The sequence below is a fragment of the Macrotis lagotis genome, chromosome 7, assembly GCF_037893015.1.
Source record: "Macrotis lagotis isolate mMagLag1 chromosome 7, bilby.v1.9.chrom.fasta, whole genome shotgun sequence".
In the NCBI taxonomy this organism is placed as follows: domain Eukaryota; kingdom Metazoa; phylum Chordata; class Mammalia; order Peramelemorphia; family Peramelidae; genus Macrotis; species Macrotis lagotis.
This window is the reverse complement of record NC_133664.1, coordinates 218,056,911-218,082,837: the sequence shown is the minus strand read 5'-3', so window position 1 is coordinate 218,082,837 and position 25,927 is coordinate 218,056,911. Positions and strand designations below refer to the sequence as shown.

Genomic DNA, 25,927 nt, shown 5'->3' with positions numbered 1-25,927 from the left:
AGGATGACTGGTGCAAGGGCTGCTGAGACCTTTTCAGGGCTGCTTTCTGGCCTTGATGTGTACCCATCCAACTGAACCTGTCAACATGAGCAGTGAATACAATCTGGTAAACCATTTTGGCAGATTGACTAAATCAGGTTGAAGGCAATTGAGGGCCCTCAAACATGTTGGTGAGTTAGAAGGTTGTCTACCTCAAGCATGTGAAGACTTCCCTGATGGAATAGGCAGATGTGAACAATATATTCCAACAGAAAATGATGATAGAGAAAGTAGACATTATGGAGACATCAAAGTCATCCATTGCAGCCTGAGCCATCACCAGTTATCTTTACTTTTGTCTTGGCACTGGAGTCCAATAACTCTGGAAAAAAGAGTAGGATTGATAACTTTATGGCACTTCAATCCAATCTACATGAGTGTCAAAAGATATCACATTTTTTCCTACCTCAAAGGCAAATGGCAGAGCAGCAAGTGTGGATGTATTGGGAACTGTTGTCACAATCCCTCACACAGATGGCTCAGGCCGTAGGGACGTCTTCTCAATGGATTGAAGTAGTAGGTGGATTCAGGAGTCCCCTGGATGTCTAAGCAGCCTTTTAGAAGGATTGCACTACTCATCTCCTGGCATGAAGAAGGAGTTAGAAAAGGTGCTCTAAAAATTGTTTGCTTCCTATAACCTTAGCTTACTTAGTTCCACAGGAGGGGGTTCCCATCCTGCAGTCAAAACAGTCAAAAATATGAAAACTTTTGTGAAGATTATTTCACTCACTATTGTTACATGGCATATATGTATGCTTTTGGACAACACGAAATCCCAGTAGACCTAAAAAATGAACAGCACTTGTTGCAAAAAACCCAGAAAGGATCGCATCCAAAGAGCAACCCTGAGGGAAACAAGGTTGATAAATGAAGGCCAGTTTACTGAAAGTTAGAGTTGGTTACATATTTTTCTGCAGTGGTCAGAGTGATGGGGAGTCCCATGAAGCTAATGTAGGTTTCACAAACAAGACCAATATAGTCAAAAATCTTAAAAATCTTCCAAAAGGAATTAAGGCTCATGATAAAAGGGTTGTCACTTGCAAAAAATATCATGCCACCATTTGTGTATATTTCCAACATGATCTTCCCTGATGAGGTGTAAGGAAAAATTTTATTAAGACCCTTGTCAATGAGTTGAAAAAGGACAAGCTTGTAATTATGAGTGACTAATACCAGAGAAGACATAGATTATAAGACATGGCAGAGAGTCATTGGGAGGAATGGAGTCAAGCCTAGTAATAGCAACAGTCACTCATAACTGAAAACTTTTCATCACCACCATTGTCTTCTGTTTACTGAAATATAATAAATCTTTGTGGATGCAACTAATAGAAAATACTGGCATTTTAATAGACTATATCATTGTAAGAAGAGTAGACAAAATGTGAGTGACAAAAATGATAAGTGGCCAGAGCACTAGACTGATCACAGACTTATCCTCTCCAAACTAAACATTCATATTCAGCAAAAGTGGTAGCCCCAAGGCAAGACAATTGCCAGATAATATAATGTCAGCAATGCTTTTCTGTGGATGAATAATTTGATGGTCACTTGGAAGGAAAGTTTAATGAACACATGGTTGGCAACAGTGGTGCATGAAATGAGTGGATGGTTTTTAGAGATTTGGTACATACCAAAAATAGCTCTACATTTACTCATTTGCGTCAGAACACTCACATCATCAAGACTGGTTTGATAAAAATAATGGGGAAATTCAGAAGTTTTTGAAAAAGGAGAATTACATAGGGTTTACCATCAGGATAGTTCATCCATCTCTAAGAAGGCAGTATTTAACTTCATAAAAAGTAAAATGCAAGAGAAATTTAGAGATTCACGATTCTTCACTCAGTAAGAATGAAGATGAAATTCAGTTTTACATTGATAGTAACAATCCAAAGTGTTTTTATGATGCCCTGAAGGCTATTTATGAACCCAAGACTCATGGTACATCTCAACTACTTATTACTGATTGAGCCATATTGATTAGTGATGAGGATGTGAACCTGGAGAGATGTATACTTTTTTTAGTGTTCTAAACAGACCATCATCAACTACTGCTGAAACCAAAGACAGTAATACCTCAGGTTGAAGGAATGTTGCTTGACAACTCCAGAAGAAGTTCCAGGAGTGGAACAGAGGTCTGTGCACAACATTTGTAGATCTGACTAAGGCTTTTGATACTATCAGTTATTAAGGATTGTGAGAAACCACAGTAAAGTTTGGTTGTGTGGAAAACTTCGTCAGTATTGTATACCAATTTATAATGGCAAGTCTATACAGGTACAAGTACAATTCTCTTGTACTTTCCCAGATACTAATAGAGTGAAGTAGGACTGTGTGCATGCTCCATTACTTTTTAGCATGATGTTTTCATTGATGTTGTCAGATACCTTAATGAGGACAAAAACAGAATCAAGGCTAGTTACTGCACTGATAGTAAATATTTGGCTTGAAGAGGCTACAAACCAAGAATAAAGTGGAGGGAGAGTTGGCTTGTGACTTTTTGTTCACAGATAATTGTGCACTCAATGCAGCCTCTGAGGTTGAGATACAACAGAGTATGAATTGATTCTCAGTTGCTTGTTCTAATTTTGACCGATAATTAACAAGAAAACAGATGTTCTCTACCAGCCATTATTGCACTATCCAAATATGGAGACATCAATTATATAATAAATGGAGAAATTTTGAATACTGGGGAAAAGTTCACTTAACTTGGGCAGGGATGTACACATAGATGATGAGGTTGATGCACACATTTCCAGAACTAGCTCAGTGTTTGAGAAGCTTCCATGGAAAGTGTGAGATAGAAGAGGTATTAGATTGCCTACTAAACATCAAGCCAATATGTTGACATCATTGTTATATACCTGTGAAATCTGGACAGTATACTGGACATAAACCATGCCAGGTCACTGAATTGCTTCTATTTGAATTGTCTTAGGAAGATTCTGAAGATCACCTGGCAGTATAAGGTCTCAGACACTGAGGTTCTTTCTCTGGCTGAACTGCAGCCATTCAAACTCTGCTGCAGAGAGAACAACTCCAATAGATTGTTGATGTTTAAATACCAAATGTATGTTTGCCAAAAAGATTATTTTATAGAGGAGTCATGCAAGGCAAAGGTCACATGGAGGTCAGAAGAAGCAATATAAGGACCCTCACAAGGTCTCTCTGAAGAACTTTGGAATCAGTTGTGGGACATGGGAGGCCCTGGCCCAGGACCACACAGCATAGTATGCCTGCACCAGAGAAGGCCCTGTGCTTCAGAAGCAAAGCAGAATGACAGGATCTCAAAAGAAATGTGAGATGTGCAAGTTTAGACACTTCTTCACTCCAAATGTTCTTATGGACTTTTTGTACCTGACCTGTGGTAGAACCTCCCAAGTTTGCATAGATCAGTCACAGCTGGACACACTATACCTTGGTGGCAACATTTTGGTTCTCTTCAAGCATGACAGACAATAACCAATTCACACTGGAATTAGTGATAGTATTGATAATGAGGGCCTTATACTGACAGGTAGGTATACCTCATTACACACAGTACATCTAGAGTATGACTCTTTATCAGACAACTATTTCCTTGTGAGTCTAGCTGTTGTTTGCAAGGAATAAATGAAAAATCATTTCTAATATACTTACTATAAGCATAACATTGAAGATACAAATAGGCAGACCGTGCTCTCAAGTGGTTGATGCTATAAGGGGGAGTTTATAGGTGGAAAGAGTACACATAAAGGAGGTTCACTTGCAAGTTACATAGTGTATAAAGAGGCAAAGAAGATGATAATGTAGCTTCTTTAATGTTATTTTAACGAATGCAACAATACTAATTTCTGATTGTTGAATAGTGCCAAGGACTTTGGTAGCAGGAACTTTAGTGACTGAGGATGCAGTTTTTAGGTTGCATTTTTACTAGAGATGATTTCCTATATGAAGATAGCAGTGGTATAGGAGTGAATTAGAAGCAGGAATAGTGGTCTTATTCTGTAGTCCCTGGGGCTCAAGGTTCTTGATGTCTCTATTGTGGCCATAGGAGAGATCACAGTTTTGGACTGACTTCCCTAGCATATGCCTTTTTCCTTTTTCTTGGAGTGCTTTGCTGTCTCATCTAGACTAGCTTCTCTGCCCTGCATGTGGCAGTTGTTTGGTCATTGTTGAGGGATGCCTGGACCCTTCTCTACCCTAGATCCTTGCCTAGATAATAACTGTGGGGCTGAACTGGAAGCAGGATATTGTTTTACCTATAGTCTTGGTTTTATGGAACCAATTAAGGATCTGAAAGTCTAAATTTAAACAAAAACTGGGAGTGCTCCACATTCATTTTGATGTGCAGAACTGATTAAACAGGAACTTACTCAATGATGCCAGTAGAGACATACTGCCTTTACCTTAAGTTTTTTCTGATTAATTCAGCGTCACTTTACTGAAAAAAATCTAAAGTCAGAAGAGATTAATACCTTTAAATAACTGTCATCTTTAGCTCAAAGTCACTTTGAAAAATAGCTTTCAAAGATCACTCATTCTTGATTTCAACTTTCTGAAAGCAAAGAAGAAGAAGAAAAAAGCACTTGTATAAGTATATATATAATACAAGACTTTTAATTCTGTTCCCTGAATCTGGGAAGCTACAGTAAGTACTACCCAGACTTAGGAAATCAAATCTGTAGTAGAATTACAATCCCAAAATGAATAGTAATATTCTTAAAAGAAATTTGCTTTTGAAGTGGGTAAGATGAAAACAGAACACTGGGGAAAATCTGTTATGCCTTCCCTCACTGTAAATTGCTAAAAATGCTAATATTAATTAATTAGAGATGTGGTTTACTTAGATTAATATGGCATCTTGCCTGGAGTACTGTTTTAGTGTGATTATAATTATCCTCATTATGGTCATTCTCCTTAAAAGTGTTATTTTCTCAAATAGATTTTTGAAAATGTTAGATTGGTTCTTATTGTAAAAAAAACACTCTTATCAAAGTTCTTATTTAAAGCATGTCTTGTTTGAACCCAATGTTCAAGGGCTAAATTGAAGTTAAAAAAATCACATAGAATTTAGAATACATATGTATCAGAAATTTTCAGAAACTGGTATGTGATGTTATATTACTTGTATATAACAAAACAAATACAAAAATCAAAGCTGCCAAGATCTCAAACTCTTTCCAGTTGTGTTAACCAGAAGGCAGAGACAAAAAAATGTGACCTACCACATGTTCTACCTTTTGATAAGTTTAGTTGAAGCTGCATAGTATTTTCTATCCAGGTTTGTGGTTAAGTAAATAACTGCCTGATCAGTTCCTTGTCAACTTGGACAAAGCTTGTTTGCTAATTTTGCAATAAAGTTACTGTCTGACTATGTAAACATTTCTAAAATGCAGAGAGCAGTTTGGAGGTAGGATGATCCTCATCATTTAAGACTGCCTCAAAACTCAGAGGTCTCTGAATTTTACTTCTGGTTCCTATGAATCAATTGACTGGTGATTTTTGGGGGGCAACACACCAGTTTTAGCTTGAGTTTCTTATTTTGTACATTGGGGGTGATGAGACAATATATAGTCTTGCTTTGGTACTTTGAAAGAGCTGTAATTTCATCAGTATGTATACTGTCTATACACATTTATGATCTTAGATCCTTATAAATTGCCATGACAGAAAAATTCATGATCAATGGCTCAAGCTTCTGCTCATGAAATCTTTCTGTACTTAGCTAGGTAAATGCCAAATTACGTAATTTCTTATTGGGACTAGCCTTTCTGCTTTAGTAGAACCTTTCAGAGTTTATATTCCAATTGGCATAGCCATGTAGAACTCAGGGCAGCATTACTTCCATACCATGGTGAAGTTACAAAGTATTTCTGTCATGTCAAATAATGAAGATAAATAATGAAAATACTTTCAAATAGATTTTACAGTTAAAATATTAGATTTCTCTATAGTATGAGAGCCAGCATGATAGTGACAAAAATGAATTTAGAGTCAGGAGATTCTCATCCTCATCCTAACTCTCTTGCTTTTTTAGTTGTGGGTCTCATTTTTCTCACCTATAAAATGAGGATAGTAAGAATAAAAGTAAGTAGCAAAAGTATTTTTTAAAAAATAAACAATTTATGAAGGCTAGTATTATATGGAAATGGTCCTTTTTATATAGACTACGATAAGAGATCATAAACTCAATCTGATCTTGTCTAATGTAAAGTACAGGTAGACTATAGGAATCTGAAAAAACAAGAAGGTTTAATGGGATCATTAGATTTCAAACTCAAGAGTTAATAATGTGACAGAGCAGCCAAAAAGAAAGGAATGCAATATGATTATATTGAGAAAGCAGTAAGTATCTATTATGTAATCTTTATTAGACTACATCAGGAATACCATGTTCAGTTTTGGATGCCGAATTTGGGGAATGATATTAAGAAGGTGGGCTATAGGATTCTGGCATCACTCACTAGAGATTTTCTAGCATAAGCTAGATAACAACTTATTGGTAGTACTGTAGAATGGCTTCTCAGTCTGGTCTAGGTTGAACTAAATCACCTCTGAGGTCTTATTCATATTTGAAGTTCTGTGAAAAACTTTTTTACCTGATAATAACCTATATATTTGTTGCCAGAGGATCTGTCTAACTAAATATGAATTCAACAAATCAAGTTTTATTAAGTATCTGTGAAGAGTTTCATCATCAAAAGTTTGTCTCTTCTGGAAATGATTCTTTAACAAGAGTCATAAAAATATCTACTCAAGTAAGCATAGAGTTTCTATCAGACTCGGTGAAAGGAATTTCCATTGAAATGAAATCATTACATTTTGAAATTGAAGTATCACCACCACCCACCACCACCACCACCACCACCACCACCACCATCATCATCATCATCATCATCATCATCACCATCACCATCACCAGCATCATCATCACTATCATTGTTGTCATTCTTAGCAATGTCATTATAATCACTGTAACCCTTTGATTTAAAGAAAATAGCACCACCCAAATAGAACATGGAAATATTTGTCTTTATTAAGAGATCAAAGAAAAAGGGAAAAGATGTATATATACAAAAATATTTATATATTAGCAAGATAGTTTCAAAAAAACCTGGGGAGACTTATATGAACTGATGCAAAGTAGAGTGCGTAGAAGCAGCATGACATATTGCAAAATGGTCAAATGTGAAAGACTTAGCTGCTCTGATTAATATAAAGATCCAAGGCAGTTCCAAAGGACTCATGATGAAAAATGCTATATACATCCATAGAGAACTGATAAATTCTGAATACATATTGAAAACATGTTTTTAACAATTTTTCTTGCTTTTTTGGCAACATGGAATATGTTTTGCAAGACTTCAAGTGAATAAATGATATGATATTGCTTGCTTTCTCACTTATTGGGAAAAACAGGACTAAAGGAGAGAATTTGAAACTCAAAATTAAAAAAAATTTTAAAGAATATCTTTAATATTTTCCTTAGTTACATGTAATCACAATTTTTAACATTCTCTTTTTAAAACTATGATTTCCAAATTCTCTCCTTTCTATCCCCCTGTGTATTGAGAAGGCAATTAATCCAATATGGGTTATACATGTATAATCATGCAAAACATTTCCATAATAGTCATGCTGTGAAAGAAAATATAGAGCAAAAAAAACTCTCAAGAAAAATATAGTAATTTTTTTTGCAAGGCAATGAGGTTAAGTGACTTCCCCAAGATCACACAGCTAGGTAATTATTAAGTGTCTGATCTGGATTTGAACTCAGGTTATCCTGGCTCCCGGGTTGGTGCTCTATCCACTGTGCCCACTAGCTACCCCAGTAAAGTATGTTTTTTTTTTTCAAAAATGTATGCTTCAATATGTATTTCAACACCATCAGTTCTTCCTTGGGGATTGGATGTCATTTTTCATCATGAGTTTTTCAGAGTTGCCTTAGATTATTGTATTGCTGGAAATAGCTTCAGGCACAGCCAATCATCTTTCGGCATAAAAAAGAATGTTAAAACAAATAAAGTATATTTAACAAATAAAAAGAAAAAAAGTTTGATAAGAGAATAGGAGTCTATTTAGAAACTTAGAAAGTTGATGATTTCTGTAATGTTTCCTCCTTGGGTGGATTTTTATTTTGTTTTCTGGTATACTTGGACCAAACAAAAAGTTAACATATTGACATTACATTGAAAAGATGAAATATCATTCTAACACTTTTAAACCCTACCTAAAGAAACACTATAGGTTAAACTCATATAATAATCAAGCAGGAAAAAAGTGTCCTGATAAAGTATTTTTTCAACTATATAGGCTAATATTATTGAACTGTCTTTGGAAACCTTCAATATTGGTTCATAGACTATCCTAAATTTGAACTAAAGCCATAGATTGAACCATTAAATATAATTTTGAGTTGATAGTGACAGAAAAAAGAAATAAATATGCTTGTGTATAGCAATATGATATAACCTATGTCCAGAGGAATTAGTAAAAGCAAAGAAAGTTTAGAAAATAGAAATTAGAAATGCAAAATTTTTGAAATGTTGATATCTCTCCATATAAAGTAAGCTTCTGGCTCTCATTTGGCTATAAACAAATTCTATTTCTGAGTATTAGATATTTGATCAAAAGACTCAAATCAGCCTTTGGGTGCAATCATGATGAGGACAAGAGGTTATCAGTTGCAGCTATTGCAAAATAGTCTTGATAATATAGCTAAAGTTGTGAGTTTGTGTGTGTGTGTGTGCATGTGCATGTGTGAGTGTGTGTGTGTGTGTGTGTGTGTGTGTGTGTGTGTATGTGTGTTTTGAGGAGGTGGCTCAGTGTGGAGTTTGTTAACTAGTTTAGATTTCAACTTGTTTGTAAATTTTACTTTAGGAGATCACTAAAGGTAGGAGTTTAAAACAAGACCACCAAGATGAAAAGTGAGCAAATAATCTTATCATTCATTTTGTTTTAGGTGCCAGTGTTATGCAAGTTACTTAAGATCCTGATCCTGAAATATCTGTCTGCAGTATGTGTTCTGCTCCTTCAATGGTTCCTCAAACCCTCTCAAACTGAATCTAAACTACTGAATGTAGTGTCTACATTGGGGCAATAGTTCCACTGTTAGATACCATAGGCAGAGGAGGGAGGAAGTAAGGTGAGGGGGAATGATCATCTCACCTAAGCCCCTGACCACTTTCCATATCCCACAACTTTGATTAACTTAACAAAGATACTCATATTCCATTAAAGCATAATCTGGTGCTCAGAATTTGTTAATACCCCTCTTCATTTGTTATCATCTGAGTTGGGAAAAGTTCAAACCCTCACTTGGATTTATTTTAGATTATAAACTTAATAAGTTCAAGGGCTGTGTCTTATTCAAAAAATATCCATTGGTTTCTCTGGGGACCAGTATTCAAGTTTTTATCATAGACTTTTGTCTCTATGCTCCACTTTCAGTTTTTCTTTTCATTCATGCACTCTTTTAAAGGTTCATGTATATTCAGCATTGGATTGCCTTTCTACATTAAAATTGAAACAAAATCAGAGTCACATTGAACTCTGAATTTTCTGAATTTGTTTTACTTATAAATTAAGTAGCATAGCTCTGTTAACCATTTATGTTAAATTTTCATTTGAATTGATCATAAAATGAATTTGAGTCCCAACTACTATACCTAGGTCTGAATTTTTAAGAGTAAAGAAGAGTAACTCTTTTAAATACATAGTCTAGGATATAGGGTTCTTAACTATCTATACTTGATCTTGCAAACCAATTTGAAAAAGAATTAATTGAAACAATGGTTAATTATGGTGACTTAAATGGTTAGTTATTTTTCAAAAATGTTTGAATATGAAGATTCAGTTTTTAAATAAGTCCTAGATAGTTCTTTTGTAAAATTTATTTTTCCATAAGGAAAATATAGAAGAAAAGTCAGATGCCTTTCAATGTAGCTTCCTACCAGATTCTCTCTTCAAGGAGGGCTCTAGAGCAACTATCTTATAATTTCTCACCTGACTATCCTAACTTTAACATCCTCTCCTCTGGAATCTCATCAAACTGCAAGAACACAACAACTCTGAAACTAATTTTTCTTCATACCTCTTGCCCCTGGTGCCTCTTTCCCTTTCAGATGGGAGAGGATGGAGGGTAGACAGTGAAGACTTCTCAAATCCTCCATTTGTGGAAGGGACCCAGGGTAACCACATCATTGTTGCTTACTATACTGAACTCCAAAGGAGCTCATCATATCCATTTTCTTCCCCTCTTTTTTTAAATCTTTTTTTATATGTGTTGTCTTTTTTTTAATGTTTATCTTAGAGGCAAATAGGTAGTCTTACAGTGGGTACAGTGCATGGCTTGGAGTAGAGATGGACTGCAATCAAATTTATATTTATTTACACTTACTAGTTATGTGACCTTGGGTAAATCATAACCTCCACTTGCCTCAGTTTCCTCCTAAAATGGTCTTGCTGAGTATGGACTTAGCACAGTGCTAGAATATAGTAGACACTATGAAAGACTTTTTTTCTCTTACCCCTTTCCCATTAGATTGTGATTTCCTAGAGGGCAGAGCTACTTTTCCTTTTCTTGTACACAGTAGGTGCTTAATGAATGTTTATTGGTTGACTAACATGTGGCACATCTTCTCTCATTTATTATATCTTCCCTAGATATATTTCCCTTTCCCAATGTTTTTGAAAAAATAAGCCTATAGGTAGAAAAAATATTTTTATTAATAGTTTATCTATGCTGGGCACTTTATAAATACTGTATCATTTGATCTCACAACAACCATGCAAAGCAGGTGCTATTATTATCCCCATTTTACAGCCGAAGAAATTGAAGCAGATAGGTTAAATATGTTTCCAGGATCACATAACTAGAAAGTGTTTGAGACCAGATTTAAATTCATATCTTCCTGACTGCAGACCCTGTTCTTTCCAACATTTATAATCTTGTTGTCGATATAATTTCAATACTTTACAGTGTTCTTGGCAGCATAGAGTCCAAGAGTAGATGGATACTGAGAAAGAGTTTGGCCAGGCAATTGCTTTTAATTTCCTTTTTCCGGTGGTTAAGGGAAGGAAGAGATTGTTTCCAGATCACATCTTCTTTCTCTTACTATAGGGTTAAAGGGCATGGCATTCTGGCTTGGTCCTTGACCCCGACTCTTTTGGAGGTGGGAGAAATGCCTAAGAAGTTTTTGGTCTAAGGCACTTACTTGTCTAGTTACAACAGTGAATGACTTAATTTTGTTCTTAGAGTGAATTGGTCTGTACCATATGGATCATATCTTGGGTATTTTATGAACTAAAAAAATAAACAGTCATAACCATAAGAATTCTTTCATAGCTGACTTAGTCTCTAAAGCAGTATAAAACCCTTTCCTATTTTATCCAGAGAAGCATACTTCCATCCTGTTTAAATCCTGTGAATACCAGGTCACTTGTTGGTGTTCTCCATTTGAACTCTTCTTTGCATACAAATATATATTTGTATATGCATCAAAAATGTTATGATTTATTACACAGAAATTAATGAATAAAGAATAATATATTGAATCCTTATTGTGTGCAAACATGGGTTGAAGTCCTTGAGATGCAAAGACAAGTACCCTTAATTTAAGATGCTAACATTTTAACAGTTAGACAAAACATAGTATAGGAGAGTAGAGGACTTGGAGGGATACTTTGATTTGGAAATTTAAAGGAATGGTTCTTGTAGTATGTGGGCATCAATTGACATATTCTTTCCAGGAGCAATGATAGAATTCATTTGATTAGAGTTTCAGAACTGGAAAGGAACCTTTGATCCAGCAATACCATGGCTAACTGAATCCCAAAGAAATAAAAAAAATATCTATCTGTACAAAAACATTTATAGCAGCTCTTTTTGTGGTGGCAAATAATTGGAAATTGAGGGGTTGCTCATCAGTTATGGAATGACTGAACAAATTGTGGCATGTGAATGTAAAGAAATATTGTACCATAAGAAATGATGAGCAGGAGGAAAGATAATGCCTGAAATGAAAGAAAGTTAGAATTTAAGCTCTTACAGGTACTCCCAAACTAGAAGGTTCTTCAATATGGGTCCAGTGATAGAATATTTCTCCCATCTAAGGACAAGATTAACTAATAAGGAAATCACAAGTCATTGCTGTTTTGAAGTAGACATTCTAAAAGTATAGAAAGACTGGAGAAATTAATATGAGATTAGATTATGCGGCAGTGTTTTGCATAGAAACTGTGATGAATTTATATAAACAAAGGCATTTATTTGCTTCAAATAATAAGAGCTGATATTTACATAGTGTTTTAAAGTTTGCAGTATGTTTTCATATATATTATCTCATTTGTTCCTCAAATTCTTTTGGGATGATATTGTTGCTATTAAGTTTCAAAATAAGGAGGAAAATCTCCCTCATTGTTCTATTAGGACTATTTGAAACTACTTTAATAATGAAATCATCCTTTAAAAATAAATGATTTTTTTCTTTGAAACTCAGTCAATCAGTAACAACAGGACTTTTACAATTTTCTGTTTCTTAAAGATCATGATTATTTGCACTTGACAAAAAAAAACAAAGGAGTGAGAAAAATAAAACATGTTAATGAAAAGATAAGCAAAATATATCCAATGTTCAAAAGTACAAAATGAATTCCAAATTAGTTCCAAAAGCTTAATTTTAAAAAGGAAAAATGATTATTTGACAGCACTAAATTTTACTCTTTCATGAGAAAAACATTTTAAAAGACATTTTATTGTTTTTCTATACAATTATCAATTGAGAATTGACAGAATTGTTATTATAAAGTATTATTGCTGACTGGACACCCAAGCACATACTACTATTATTATTTAAAAGGCAAAGAAAACTTATGTAAATTGAGTTTTTAAATAATACATTTCTTGTCTTTCTTTTGGAATAGCAATTTGTATAGGTTATAGGTATAGGTTAAACTTACTAAAACAGCTCTTTATCTTTCCAGGAACTCAGGTGCACATTTTTCAACTCTGCATTAAGAACTGTGGGTTTTGATGTAGTGGAGAATGTGGGGTCAGGACACCTGGATTAGACTGATCTCTCAAACATTTATTATTTGTGAACTCACTATAGGCAAACCTCTTCTACTTTATGAGCCTTAGTTTCCCATCTGTAAAAATCTCATGATAATAGATATGGGATTGTTGTAAGGAAAATGATTTGTAAAGCTTAAAGTGATACACCAATGTGAATTATTAACAGTTATAAGGAACAAAGAAGAAAACTTTAAAGTAGCTGAAATATTATTTATGTTTTATTTAAACACAATGATATTTTAAATAACTATTACATTCCTGCTACATTGGGGTCCTTTCCTCATATCATTTGAATAGTGGCAGCAGATAAAGATGGTACTGAATTTTAAATTTTGCAACTTATCCATGAATACTTTCCATGTTGTGGAATTTTGTATGATTTCTAGTTTCATTCTGTTTATAACTTTATTTTGCCAATCAATATTAAAAATACTTTCTAGACAAATGAAATTTTTTTCTCTATTTTGTTTAAAGGAATGAATGTAGGAAACAATCTGACTTTATAATTTTTGTGGTGATTCTTTTTACCTGACTTCCAAAACAAAATCTGTCTTGTTTACTCCTGTATGAAAATTCTTTTAAAAATTAACCTTTTGAGGTTCTATTTGGGAGCTAATCTATATTATTTTGATTTGGTATGACAGTAAGCTATAAAAAAATTTCAACCACAGTGTACTTGTATTAATGCCAAATTCAGAAAGCAAATAGAAGCTGGTGTAACTGATGTTTAAACTAAATGTGCACCTGTAAATTGATTTGATAGTTTTGTTTTGTTTTGTTTTTTTTAAAAGAGCTGACGCAAGTTAGACAAAGGGAGGTGTTGGGATGGAGAAGTGTTGGTGATTGGCTAGTTGGGTTCACTCCCACATGTCTTTAAATCTTTGTCTAGTTGCACAAAGTTTCACATAAGTAAACTCTTTTACAGGTATATGTCAGTCCAAACATTAAAGAAAGGAGGGGAAGATTGGATGGTTGGCTTGGAGGTAAAGCAAATTTTTAAAAAATGAATGTTCTTACAAATTCGTATTTAATTAATATTATTATTTTTTCATTTCTAAAATTAATTGCTTAAAGAAAATAATTTAAGCATTTTGCCTTCTTTTGAAAATATTAAATATCATGCCTAAAATTTATTAAGATACCTGTTACTCTGTATTTTTTAAGATAATAATTTGGAGGTTTGGACAAAAAAATGAATGAACTAAGCAATAAGAAAGACTAAAACTTTGGAAATGATCAATTAATAATATTTATATGCAACTTCTAGTCATTGTGTTACAATTAAAATAATTTTTTAGAAGAAATTTTTAAAAGAAGGATGCACTTTGCGACTTTCCATTTAATTGAAAACTCATTTTAATTAAAAGAAAAGAGAGAAATATCATATAGCATAACATGGTTCAATACGTCTGAATATGTTAATGTATCTCAAGTTAGTGATTTAATTAAACACCAAGCTGTTCTCAGTGAATTTGCTTTTCTGTCATACCATGGAATAGATAAAACCTAAATGAGATACCAAATTTTGATGAAAGGGAATCAATTATATATAAAGGTGTATATTTTTCTGTGTCAATTTATAAAATAATTGATACTGGTCTCATTAAAATAATTCAATCATATTTTGGTAGTTCAGTTAAATGAAAGTAAATGATTGTGATTATTATTTATGGGGGGGGTTCCTAGTATCCACAATTAAACATTAAATATAACATCAGGCATTTTCTTAAGAACCTTCTTTTAGTCCCTACTATTAGACAGAATATGAATGTTTAGCTTTTGACAAGTGATATAAACATTAAGCAAGTGATGTAAAACACCTTATTTCTTCAGATTTTCATATCAAGTAAATGCAGTGCTTAGGTTGATATTAAAAATAGTGATTAAAAATCATTTCTGATACTTTAAATAAAAAGAAATTATTTGATATTAATAGTAAATCTTTAGCATTAATTTTTAAGTTTTTAGAGACCATATATTATAGAATTTTCAGCATAAATAATAATTTATGAAACAAATTTCTAGTAAATGTGTTTCATTAGTAAATGAAGAGGCAGGAATTGGAGCAGGCAGTAAGTAGTAAAACCGTAGAAGGAGCACTGGGTTTAAAGTCAGACAATTTGGGTTTGAATGTAAACAAATTATTTCACTTCTCTGGGTTTATTCTTTCTTTAAAATAAGAATTTTGAACTAGATCCCTTTCAACTCTTAAGTACAATGATTCAGACACAATTTTGACTCTGTCAGACTTTACAGTTTGTTATATATTATATCCTCCATGTTATGGCTATACATTTCTGAAGTTATAAAAGTACTTTAGCATGTTTGAAGAAAAAGTTGAAAGAATACTGAGGGAAAGGCAAACTGAGAGTCGTCCAAGAACCACTATTCCATCTTGCTTTTTCTTTCCAACTCTCAATTCACAAAATGATGAGCTGAAAATGTAGAAAATGCAACTGTCAGTAAAATAAAGAATAAAAATATGTAAAAAGTTCAATATATGAATATATGCACACACACACACATATATATTTATATGTATAATATAAATATATATGTGTGTGTGTGTGTATAAAACATGTTGTAAACATAGTTGTAAAACCCCCAGAAATGAACTGAGGTCTGTTCCACCTCTATGCAAAGTAGGAGGGCCCCATTAGCAATTTATCTGGGAAGGTGAGGCAGGCAGAATCCAAGACTGTCAAGGTTGGAAGATTTCTTCTATGTCCAAGATGATTTATATCTATCTGCTACTCCTCAAATATATCTTGTTTAGGAGTATACTTTTCAGGGGTTCAAGAGAGGCATTTCATTAATTGCTCTTAGGAAGGAGTATAAGCCTTAACTTACATTTGCCAAGTTAGCCCATTCTCACCAAACTTTGTTTAGGCAAAAGACCATCACAAATAGTGGTGTCTGAGGCTAGATTTGAACTCATAATTTTTTTTGACTTTTGGATTCGGCATACTATCTATTGGACCAGTTAGCTTTTCTCACTAAGATTAGGGTTTACCAAATAATGCAGGAGAGTAAATGAGTTATTTAGCTGGGAGTAAGATAAAATCTCAGCTCAAAGCAGCAAGGAGAACAGTCCCACTCAGGAGAGGTCTGCTCTCAGCACTCTATATTTTTTTTTTGTTTTTTGTTTTTTGCAAGGCAATGGGGCTAAAAGTGGCTTGCCCAAGGCCATACAGCTAGCTAATTATTAAGTGTCTGAGGCCAGATTGGAACTCAGGTACTCCTGACTCCAAGGCCAGTGCTCTATCCACTGTGCCACCTAGTCGCCCCTGCACTCTATATTTGTAAACCCTGAAAGTCCATGACTCTGAGGGCTCTAGTCTGTGCCAGTCAAGTTTCTCTCAATGGACTTTTTTATAGGTATTCTCTTAATTAGTTTCCACAATCAACACAAGGAAGACTCGTACGACAAGTACAAAGCAATGTACTCAGTATTCTTTTAGTCAGTCAAAAGTCAGCAATATAACACAAAGATATCATTCAGGGCACTTCTCATGGAAGTGTTACAAAGAAAATTAGACCAAAAAATAAAAATAAAAAACCATTAAAAACCAGTTCACTACTTTGCATTGTGGTTAATCATTCTGTATCTCTGGTTTACCACTTTTCATGAACTAGAAGGCACAATTCAACATCACTCTTCTGCTGTTGTGATTGGTCATAGTTTTTGTCTTTTTCAAACATGGTAGTCATTTTATAAATTATTCAATTCATTCTGCTCATTTTATTCTGCTTTAGTTTATATCTCTTTGAAATTGATAATTGTTTTTCTTATGATTACTCCTTCCTAGACACTGCCCTTCCCTTCAAAACTCCCATTTCTTCCTCACTATAACAGTGCCCTTGTCCTTGTTTCCCTATTTAACTAATGCATTTCTCTCTCAAATCCCATTCATTTTCATAGATGCAGGAATTCAATGCAAATTATACCCATTATAAAGTTCTCATCTCCCATTAAAGAATATCTTTGTTCCCCCTCCCATGAAAGTGGAATGTATTCCCTACTATCACTGAATTGATATTTTTTCTTTTTTTCCCGTTTTAATTCTTCTCTTTGCCAACTCCTGTAGACCCTGTTCTTCTTGAGAACTAAAGTAGTTATTTTCTCTTCATTTTTAACCTTTACTTTATAAGGCTACATCAAATATTCCCTTCTGTTTTCTTTCTCCCCTTTCCCTTTAATGTGCACCACAACTGTTTGATTTGATCCTACAAAGTACAATTAACCTCTAAATGGAATGTTATGAAGTTTGACTCATATTGTTTCAGGTCTCCTTCTCCTCTACCATCATTTCTATTTGACTTTCAATCACTCCTTTCTTTGTGTACTTTTAGAAAGAACTCTCCTAATGGCTTCTCTTTTATAATTTTGCTGTTCTTTCTTGTTCTTGTCCACTCTCGTTCTTTCTCTTTTTAGTTTTTCCTTCCTTTTTTTCTGAAGTAATTTATTTCATTACCTGTGCCTTTCTTGGTTTCTATATTTTTTCCCTCAACTATTTGCAGCAAATGAATCTTTTACTGCATTTTTTTTTGCAAATGATTAAAACACAAATTTTGCAAGGTATGTAATCTTAGGTGACATATTGACTTCCTTTGTTATTTGTAGCATGTTTTCCATTTCCTCTGGTGGGTTCTTATGTTATTTGAATTTCATTTGCTTTATATTTGAAGGTCTTTCTCCTGATCACTTACGGAATTTGTGTTTTGTTATTAAAATTGTCAAATTTATTTACTCTATATCTTAAAATTTTCAGCATAAGCTTTTTTTGAGGTGATTCATAGTTTCTTTTGATTGGCACTTTGTTTTCTGTGTTCCAAAATTCTAACCATTTTATTATGTTATTTCTTGCCCTAAAGTATTTAGGTTTTTTGATTTGTCATGTTCTTTTGGATACCTTTGATCCTTAAATTGTCTGTATGCATCTTATTTTCATAGTCAATTAATTTTGTTTATATAAAGGTTATGTATTCTTCAAGTGTTGTGTCTTCTCTTCCTATGGGTTTTTGTTTTGTTTCTATATAGACACATTTTCAATCAATTATTTTGTTTCTTTAGTTTCAAATTTGCTTTTATTCCAATTATTTCTGCTACGCAAGTCATAATTTCAAATTTTTGATTCTCTATTAATTCATTTAGGATCATAATGCTACAATTTCATATTCTGCCTTCTCAAGTGTTGATCATGCTATTTTGTTTTGCAATATTTAATCATGAATATCTTACTGCATTGAGCTGATTTGGAGGTTGTATTCTCTTTTTACATTTTTATTTTCCCTGTCTGTCTGCTTGTGTTCAAGATCTTTGACTGACCTTTTTTTTGTTTTGAAATCTTGGGTAATTTCAGTATCTTTTTATTTTTATCTCCCTGTTTCTCACTTTCCGAGTTCTTAGAAATTAAATGAATTGCAGTACAAAATGGACCATATTAGTGGGGGAAATCTCAATTTATCCCTCTTAGAACTAGGTAAATCTAAACATCAAATAAAAGAGAAAAATGTTTATAAAGAGATAAATAGAATTTTGAAAAAGTTATATATGAGAAATCTTTGGAGAATATTAAGAAGGGATATAAAGGAATGTTGAATATTGTAAGTAGTTTGGCACCAGACTATCAATACATTGATCATGTATTAGAGCTTAAAAAACTCATAAGTAAATGCAGAAGAAACAGTAGATGCAAGAAACAATAATTCTATAAAATATATTTGAAGCATAAATTAAAAATCAGTTGGAAATTAATCTAATCCTAAAAATTAGTAGATTAAAGAACATAATAAAAATAATCAGATAATCTATCAAAATTTGTGGGATGTTGAGTGGCTAGGTGGCACAGTGGATAAAGCACTGGCCCTGGAGTCAAGAGTACCTGGGTTCAAATCCTGTCTCAGACACTAAATAATTACCTAGCTGTGTGGCCTTGGGCAAGCCACTTAACCCCATTTGCCTTGCAAAAAACCTAAAAAAAAAATTGTGGGATGTTGCCAAAGCAGTACTTTGGGGAAAATTTATATCTCTAAACTCTTTCATCAATAAAAGAGAGAATAGAAAAACAGCAAATTCAAAATCTCCACTTAAGCATAAAAATAAAAAGCCTTTTAAAGAAAAGTTATCAAAATTTAAAAAACATTGAATTAATAAAACTAGGAGGTTTTTTTTTTAAACAATACTACTGGGGCAGCTAGGTGGCGCAGTGGATAGAGCACCAGCCCTGGAGTAAGGAGTACCTGAGTTCAAATTCCACCTCAGACACTTAATAATTACTTAGCTATGTGGCCTTGGGCAAGCCACTTAACCCCATTTGCCTTGCAAAATCCTAAAAAAAAAATAAATTAAAACAATACTATAAAATAGATAAAATATTGGCTCATTTTATTTTAAAAAGAAAGAAGAAAATCTAAATACAAATATCAAAAATTAAAAAGGTGTTTGCTCTGGGTACGTTTTGACTGGAGGAGGGAAGTGACCTAACTGAGCAATGACTGGGGTTCATGGTACCTGAGAGTTTTTCTGTCTTCTGCTCCTGCTAAGCTTTCAGACAGGTTATCTTAGATATTCTAGTAGTCCCATTTATTATTCTTCACCCTCAGTCATTCCAGCTGTATTTTGGAAAGTGAGATTATATTGTCACGTATTGATTTCTCAATAGAGTAGACTTTTGAGAACTTCTGTCATTTTAAAATCAAGCAGAAATACAAAATCATGACTTATGAGCAATGCCAAGGTTCAAGATGTAGGAGATAGATAAGTATTAATGAAGTGGGCTTGAGCAGTTGCATTTATGTATTCGTTAAAGATCTCTGAATCTCTTCCTTTTGGATCTTCATCTTTATGTGAAACTGTCCTTGAAGTATCCAATTTTACCTTGAAATTATGTAATGGTAAGCTGCTTCCTAAGGATCTGATGCTTATTTCTGTTGTAGAAAGGCAAAACTATCAAAAATGTGAAGTCACCACAAGGTCTGCTTCCATTGCTTTGCATAACTAGTTTGGCAGTTGAAGCTATCCAACAGGGTGATCCTGAAAGTGAGGTCAGACCTACCAAGCGTGCCAGAAGTCAACTTGCTCAAGACCAACTACCTTCTCAGGGAAAGAGACCTTTGAGGTTATATGTACAATTAAAGATGTAGCACAGAAACTAAAAACTGGCATTTTGGTGATTATGCTTAAGAATGTCAGCACATATTGAGTATGAGTTCAGTGAGAGTTAATGATCTGGAGTCTTCATGTGTTTTGCAAAAAATACTTTTGAATTTGCATATGTTGTAGTAACCTTAAAAGTAGTAGAAAAAGGATTAACATTTTCTCCAAGATGACTACCACAATTTTTATAAATGATATATAGATAGACTTAGTGGTAGAATGTGAACTATTTCCCAAACCTGCACAGCTTCAATGGATAAATATGAATGGAACAGTGACTGACAAATGGGATCATTATACCAAGCCAGGAAATCAGAGAATCATCAAGATATGTAAGTGAACTTTACCTTAATAGATTAAAGGAAACCGAAGGAGGCCCTTATACCTTTTCAGTGTCTAATTCAGAAGTTAGTGCCTCTGTAACATTTAATGTTTATGTAAAGACAAAACCAGAGCTTCTTATATAATGAATGATCTGCCTCAGTGGGTAGCATTAGGATTTCCTGAACCTGCAATAGCCAGGTATTTTTGTCTAGAAACTGAGCAGAGGTGTTCAACCAGTGGATGTGAAGATAAATTCATCCGTGCTGGAAAAATAGTGGTTGAAAACACCATTGATTTGGATGCATTTAAAAGCAAAGACTTCTAATGATTTTGGCAAGAATTCAGTCTTTTTTTTTAACTTTCTTATTAAAGATTGTGAGCTCCTTAAGACTTATATAAACCGATGCAAAGTGAAATGAACAAAACCAGGCAAACAATGTACACGCTATCAGCAATATTGTGCAATGATGAATTATGAATGACTCAGCAACCTAATAATTCAAGACAAGTACAAAGGACTCATGAAGAAAAATTCTATCCAGTTTAGATAAAGAACCGATGGATATTGAACCCAGATTGAAGCATATTTTTTTCAATTACTTGATTCTTTCTTGTGTTATTTTTCTTTTGATCTGTTTCTTTTTCCAAAACTGAGACTGATGTGGAAATGTGTTTTACATGATAGCACATGTATAACCTACATCAAATTGCCTATCACTTTTGGAAGAGGTGAGGGGAGGGAGTGAGGGAGAAAAATTTGGAAGTCAAAATCTTATAAAAATGAATGCTAAAATTTTCTAGATATGGAATTGGCAAAAAATAAAATGCTTTGTTAAAAAAAGAATGTGAGTTCCTTGAGGGAAGAGATCATGTTTTAGTCTTTGAATACTGCTGCTACTTAGTAAGTGCTTTAATAAATGCTTGTTGATTGACCTTATTCAAAAAAAAATAAAAAAGGTGAATTTACAACCAAGGAAGAGAAAATAAAAATAATTATTAGGAGTTGTTTTGTCCAACTATAAAAAATAAAACATAACATAAATGAAATAGATATTTACAAAGATATAAATTTCCCTAAGGAACAGAACAGAAATAGAATACAAAAATAATCCAATATTGGAAAAGAGAAATTGAATAAACCAAAAATGAATTTTCTAAGAAAAACATCCCATTAACAGATAGATTTATTATTCTAACAAGCATTTCAAGAACAATTACAATATTATATAAACTATTTGAAAAATAGGTAAAGGAATACTACCATATCCTGAAACACAAATATTGCCTTTATCACTAAAGCAAAGAAAGTCAAAACAAAGAATGAAAACTGTAGACCAGTTTCTCTAATGATTACTGATGCAAATATTTTAAATAAAAATGATATCAAGGAGATTATAGTAGTATATCACAATGATCACATAAAATGTCCAAGGAATGCAGGGGTAGTTCAATGTTAGAAAAACTATATCAATATCAATAACAAAATAGTAATAGATACAAGAAAAGACTTTTTGGCAAAATATAATACCCATTCCTGCTAAAAACAACTCTGAGGTACCATCTCGCATTCACTGTTGACAAAGCTCTGAGTGCAATCATTCTGAAAAGTAATTTGGAACTAGGCTTATATTCTAAGAACAAGCAATACCTAATAATAATAATAATAATAATAATAATAATAATAATATCTCAATATAAACGGTCTTTTACCTCAAAGCAGTTCAAAAAAGGAGGAAAAGGATCCATATAGTGAATCTTTTTGTGATTCCAAAGATTGAAAATTGAAGGAGTGTTCATTAAATTGGTAATGACAGAATAAATTATGGTGCATGAATGAGTTGGAATATTATTATGATTTAAAGAATGTCTTTCCAAAAGAACATGTAACTTATTATTGTAATCAATCAATAAACATTTTTAAGAGCCTACTATGTGCTAAAGCACTTTATTAACATGGGGGGGGAATAAAAAGAGTCAAAAGAAGCTTACAATCTAGGGGCGGCTAGGTGGCATAGTGGATAAAGCACCGGCCCTGGAGTCAGGAGTATCTGGGTTCAAATGCGGTCTCAGACACTTAATAATTACCTAGCTGTGTGGCCTTGGGCAAGCCACTTAACCCCGTTTGCCTTGCAAAAAAAACCCTATAAAAAAGCTTACAATCTAATGGGAGAGACAATCTGCAAACAAATACATACTAAGCAAGCTATATACAGGATAAGTAGGAAATAATTAACAAAGGGAAGGCACTAGCATTAAGAAGATTTGAGGAAAGTTTCCTATTGAAAGTCAGATTTTAGTTAAGACTTAAGGAAGCCAGGGGCATTAGTAGTTGAAGCAGTGGAGGGAGAGCATTTTGGTGGAGTCAACAAAAGAGAATTCCCAGGATTGAGAGATGGAGTGTCTTGTTCATGGAACAGTAGGACACCAGTGTCATTGGATCAAAGAGATGAAAGCAGTCTGGAAAGGTAGAATGAGGCTAGGTTATAAATGACTTTGAATCACCCACCACAATTCCAACAGACTCAGGACCTCCATATAGAGAATTGATGGACTCATTGAAGCATAATTTTTTCTCTTTATTTTTTCTTATCTTTTTTTGTTGGGGGTGGGGTAAGGCTAATGTGAGAATTTATTTTGCATATTACATACTTGTGATAAATTTTGGTTTCTCATTGGATGGGGAAGAGAGTTAAGAAGTCATTAGTTTAAGGAATCTGCAATGAGATAGCACCTCTACTTCCACAGCTTGAAATGATCTTTAGTGAAATGAATTTGTATGAAAAAACCTTTTTTGCTAAAGGTAGAATTTAAACAATCTTCATCCTCTCAATCCACCCCTCACCCCCCTTCTATCCACATATCCTTGATCTGGCTGACCTATGGGACCAAGCAGACCCCAAATCTATTCAGTCTATGTGATAATCCTTTAGATAGTTGAAAATCTCGATCAAATCTCCTTCCTTAGTCTTCTCAAAAAGAAAAAAACCCAACAATTTCCTTTAATTGATCCTTATGTTATATAATTTCAAAAAAAACCATAACTATCTGGTTGCCTTCTTTCGTAATGCTCTATCTCATCAACATTCTTCCTAAAGGTAATGCTCAGAAAATGAATATGATATTCAATGTATGGTCTAACCATCATAAATTATAGTAGTGCCATCATTTCATCTTGGATGTAGTTCTAGTAATAGCCTAATTGCATTAACTGTTGGTTTTCTTTCAGTTTAGAATTGAGTAAAACCTCTCTACCTTTTTTTGGCATGGATTGTCTTCTAGACATACTTTCCACATCTCATACTTTTTCAGTTTAAGTGTTGAATCCAAATAAACTTATTGATTCAATTTCATTTTAAAAATATTACTGCTACTGTATACAGTATTCTCTAAGTTGTGCTCATTTAACTCTTCATTTTGGGGGGTAAGTCTTTCCTTGTTTTTCTAAAATCCATTGAGCTCATCATTTCTTTTAGCATATCACCATCACCATTGTATAAAACTTGTTCAGCCTTTCCTCAACTGATGGACATCCCCTGCAATTTGCTAACACAAAGAGAGAGTTGAAACATTCTGTAACATTTTAGTTCTTTTCCTTTTCCTTTTTCTTTGATCATCTTTAAATAGTCCAAGTAGTGGTATTGCTGGGTCAAAAGGTATACGTAATTTAATAATTCTTGGGCATTATTTCAGATTGCTGAAATTGTTGGATTAGATCACAAAATGGTTGGATCAGTTCACACTTCTACCAACAATAAATTAGTGTCCTTACTTTGGGCAAATAAGTTATTTTGCCTATTATGAAATACACAAAATAGCTCCAAATGATATATGAAGTCTCAAGGACACTGTCTGCATCCAGAGAAAGAACTGATAAAGAGTATGCATAGAATTATTTTGCAAAAGTAAATCTATTTGTGTTCATTGCTAGCCATCTCTAGGGTGGGGGAGGGGAGAAAAAAAATTTACAATAGATTGGAATTTCATGTGCAACCATATTTATTATTGTACTGTGTTATGAAAATTCTTGTTTTATTTCATAAATGAAAAAGGAAATTTCATTTTAGATACATCCTTCTAGTTTGTCAAAATTTTTCTCATTCCACTCAATATATTAAACATATCTTTCAATTTTATATCATATAATAATTTGAAAGAATGTCATCTATATTTCTAGTCAAGTTATTATTAAAAATTAACATAATATACAACCCAATGGCATTATATTGAAGATTTTCACTCAAGTTAACATTGTCCATTACCATTCTTTATCAAAGATTTACCCATTTTTTCCATACTTACTATTGCTCCACTTTGCTAAATGTCACTGGATAAATAGACCTGTGCTCTAGTTCCAGCTCTTATACTAACTGGCTCTGAGCCAATTCACTTTTTTTAAGACTCAGGTTTTCCATTCATAAAATGAGGAAGTCATACTAAATGATCTTTGAGGTCCCTTACAACTTTGAATATTTGATGAGGGTTATCTTCCAATTCTAAGATCTCATGGACCTCAATAATGGATTTTTAAAATGAGAGTGTGGGCTTAGATTGGAGGCAAGAACTCCTTAGTATGATCCAATCTAGAGTAGAATGTAATTGGGATATGTTTAACAAAATAAATAGAAACAAGAAAGATAATATTTTGTGCTTTTCTAACTCAATATGCAACTGCAGGAATCCATTTCTAGCTGACTTTGACATCGCTATTCCAGATGACCTTTGAGATCTCTTTAGGCTTTAGATCTGTATTATGCAAAGATGGTACTGTTTTCTGATTTCAGAATGTGCTATAAATTAAGCATTTTGGGTGAGACTTCTAACTCTTTCAACTAATAATTTAGGAACTGAGACAATGGTTTTCTTAAATTATCCCCAGAATGAGTGGTGAGAAAAAAATCTAGTAATAGTAAATCATAAATTTTTTATCAAAAATTCTACTTTTTACTTGCTTTTATTTGAAGTATAGAGTAAAAATGGCACAATGATTAAGCGCTAGAGTTGCACTCAAGAATTCCTATTCTATTTCCATCTCTTAACACTTAACCTACTGGTCTATTAAATCATAGTATTCAGATATGAGTTGCAATCTTTAGGTAGCATCTATGTGTGTGTGTTATGTGTCTGTGTATGCATGCACATGTGCATGCATCCATGTGGATGTGCATGAGTATAAAATTCCATGTTTACAACTGAAATCACAAATATATGGCTTTATTTGTACTTGAACTTTCTAATATGCAGAAGCTTCATTTCTTTTATATATCATTGTAATAAACAAATTGAGCAATTCATGTTCATTTTCTGAAATTAAGGAAGTTTAATGTTATTGTATGTTCCATTTG

At 33.3% G+C, this 25,927-nt stretch overlaps 1 protein-coding gene and 1 pseudogene across 2 annotated transcripts in view; both read left to right on the top strand.

Moving 5' to 3' along the window:
• SLC38A4 (solute carrier family 38 member 4) overlaps positions 1-25,927 on the top strand; it is a 120,462-nt gene that overhangs the window by 60,196 nt on the left and 34,339 nt on the right. Inside the window, exon 1 of one of the 2 annotated variants that reach the window (XM_074194890.1) lies at positions 13,978-14,085. The exons of the other annotated variant lie outside the window; for it this stretch is intronic. The gene's annotated coding sequence lies outside the window, so the exon portion shown is untranslated. Of the gene's footprint in view, positions 1-13,977; positions 14,086-25,927 lie in introns of those variants that run through there. 2 annotated transcript variants of the gene reach the window in all.
• Positions 18,537-25,924, top strand: LOC141494281 (mast/stem cell growth factor receptor Kit pseudogene; annotated as a pseudogene).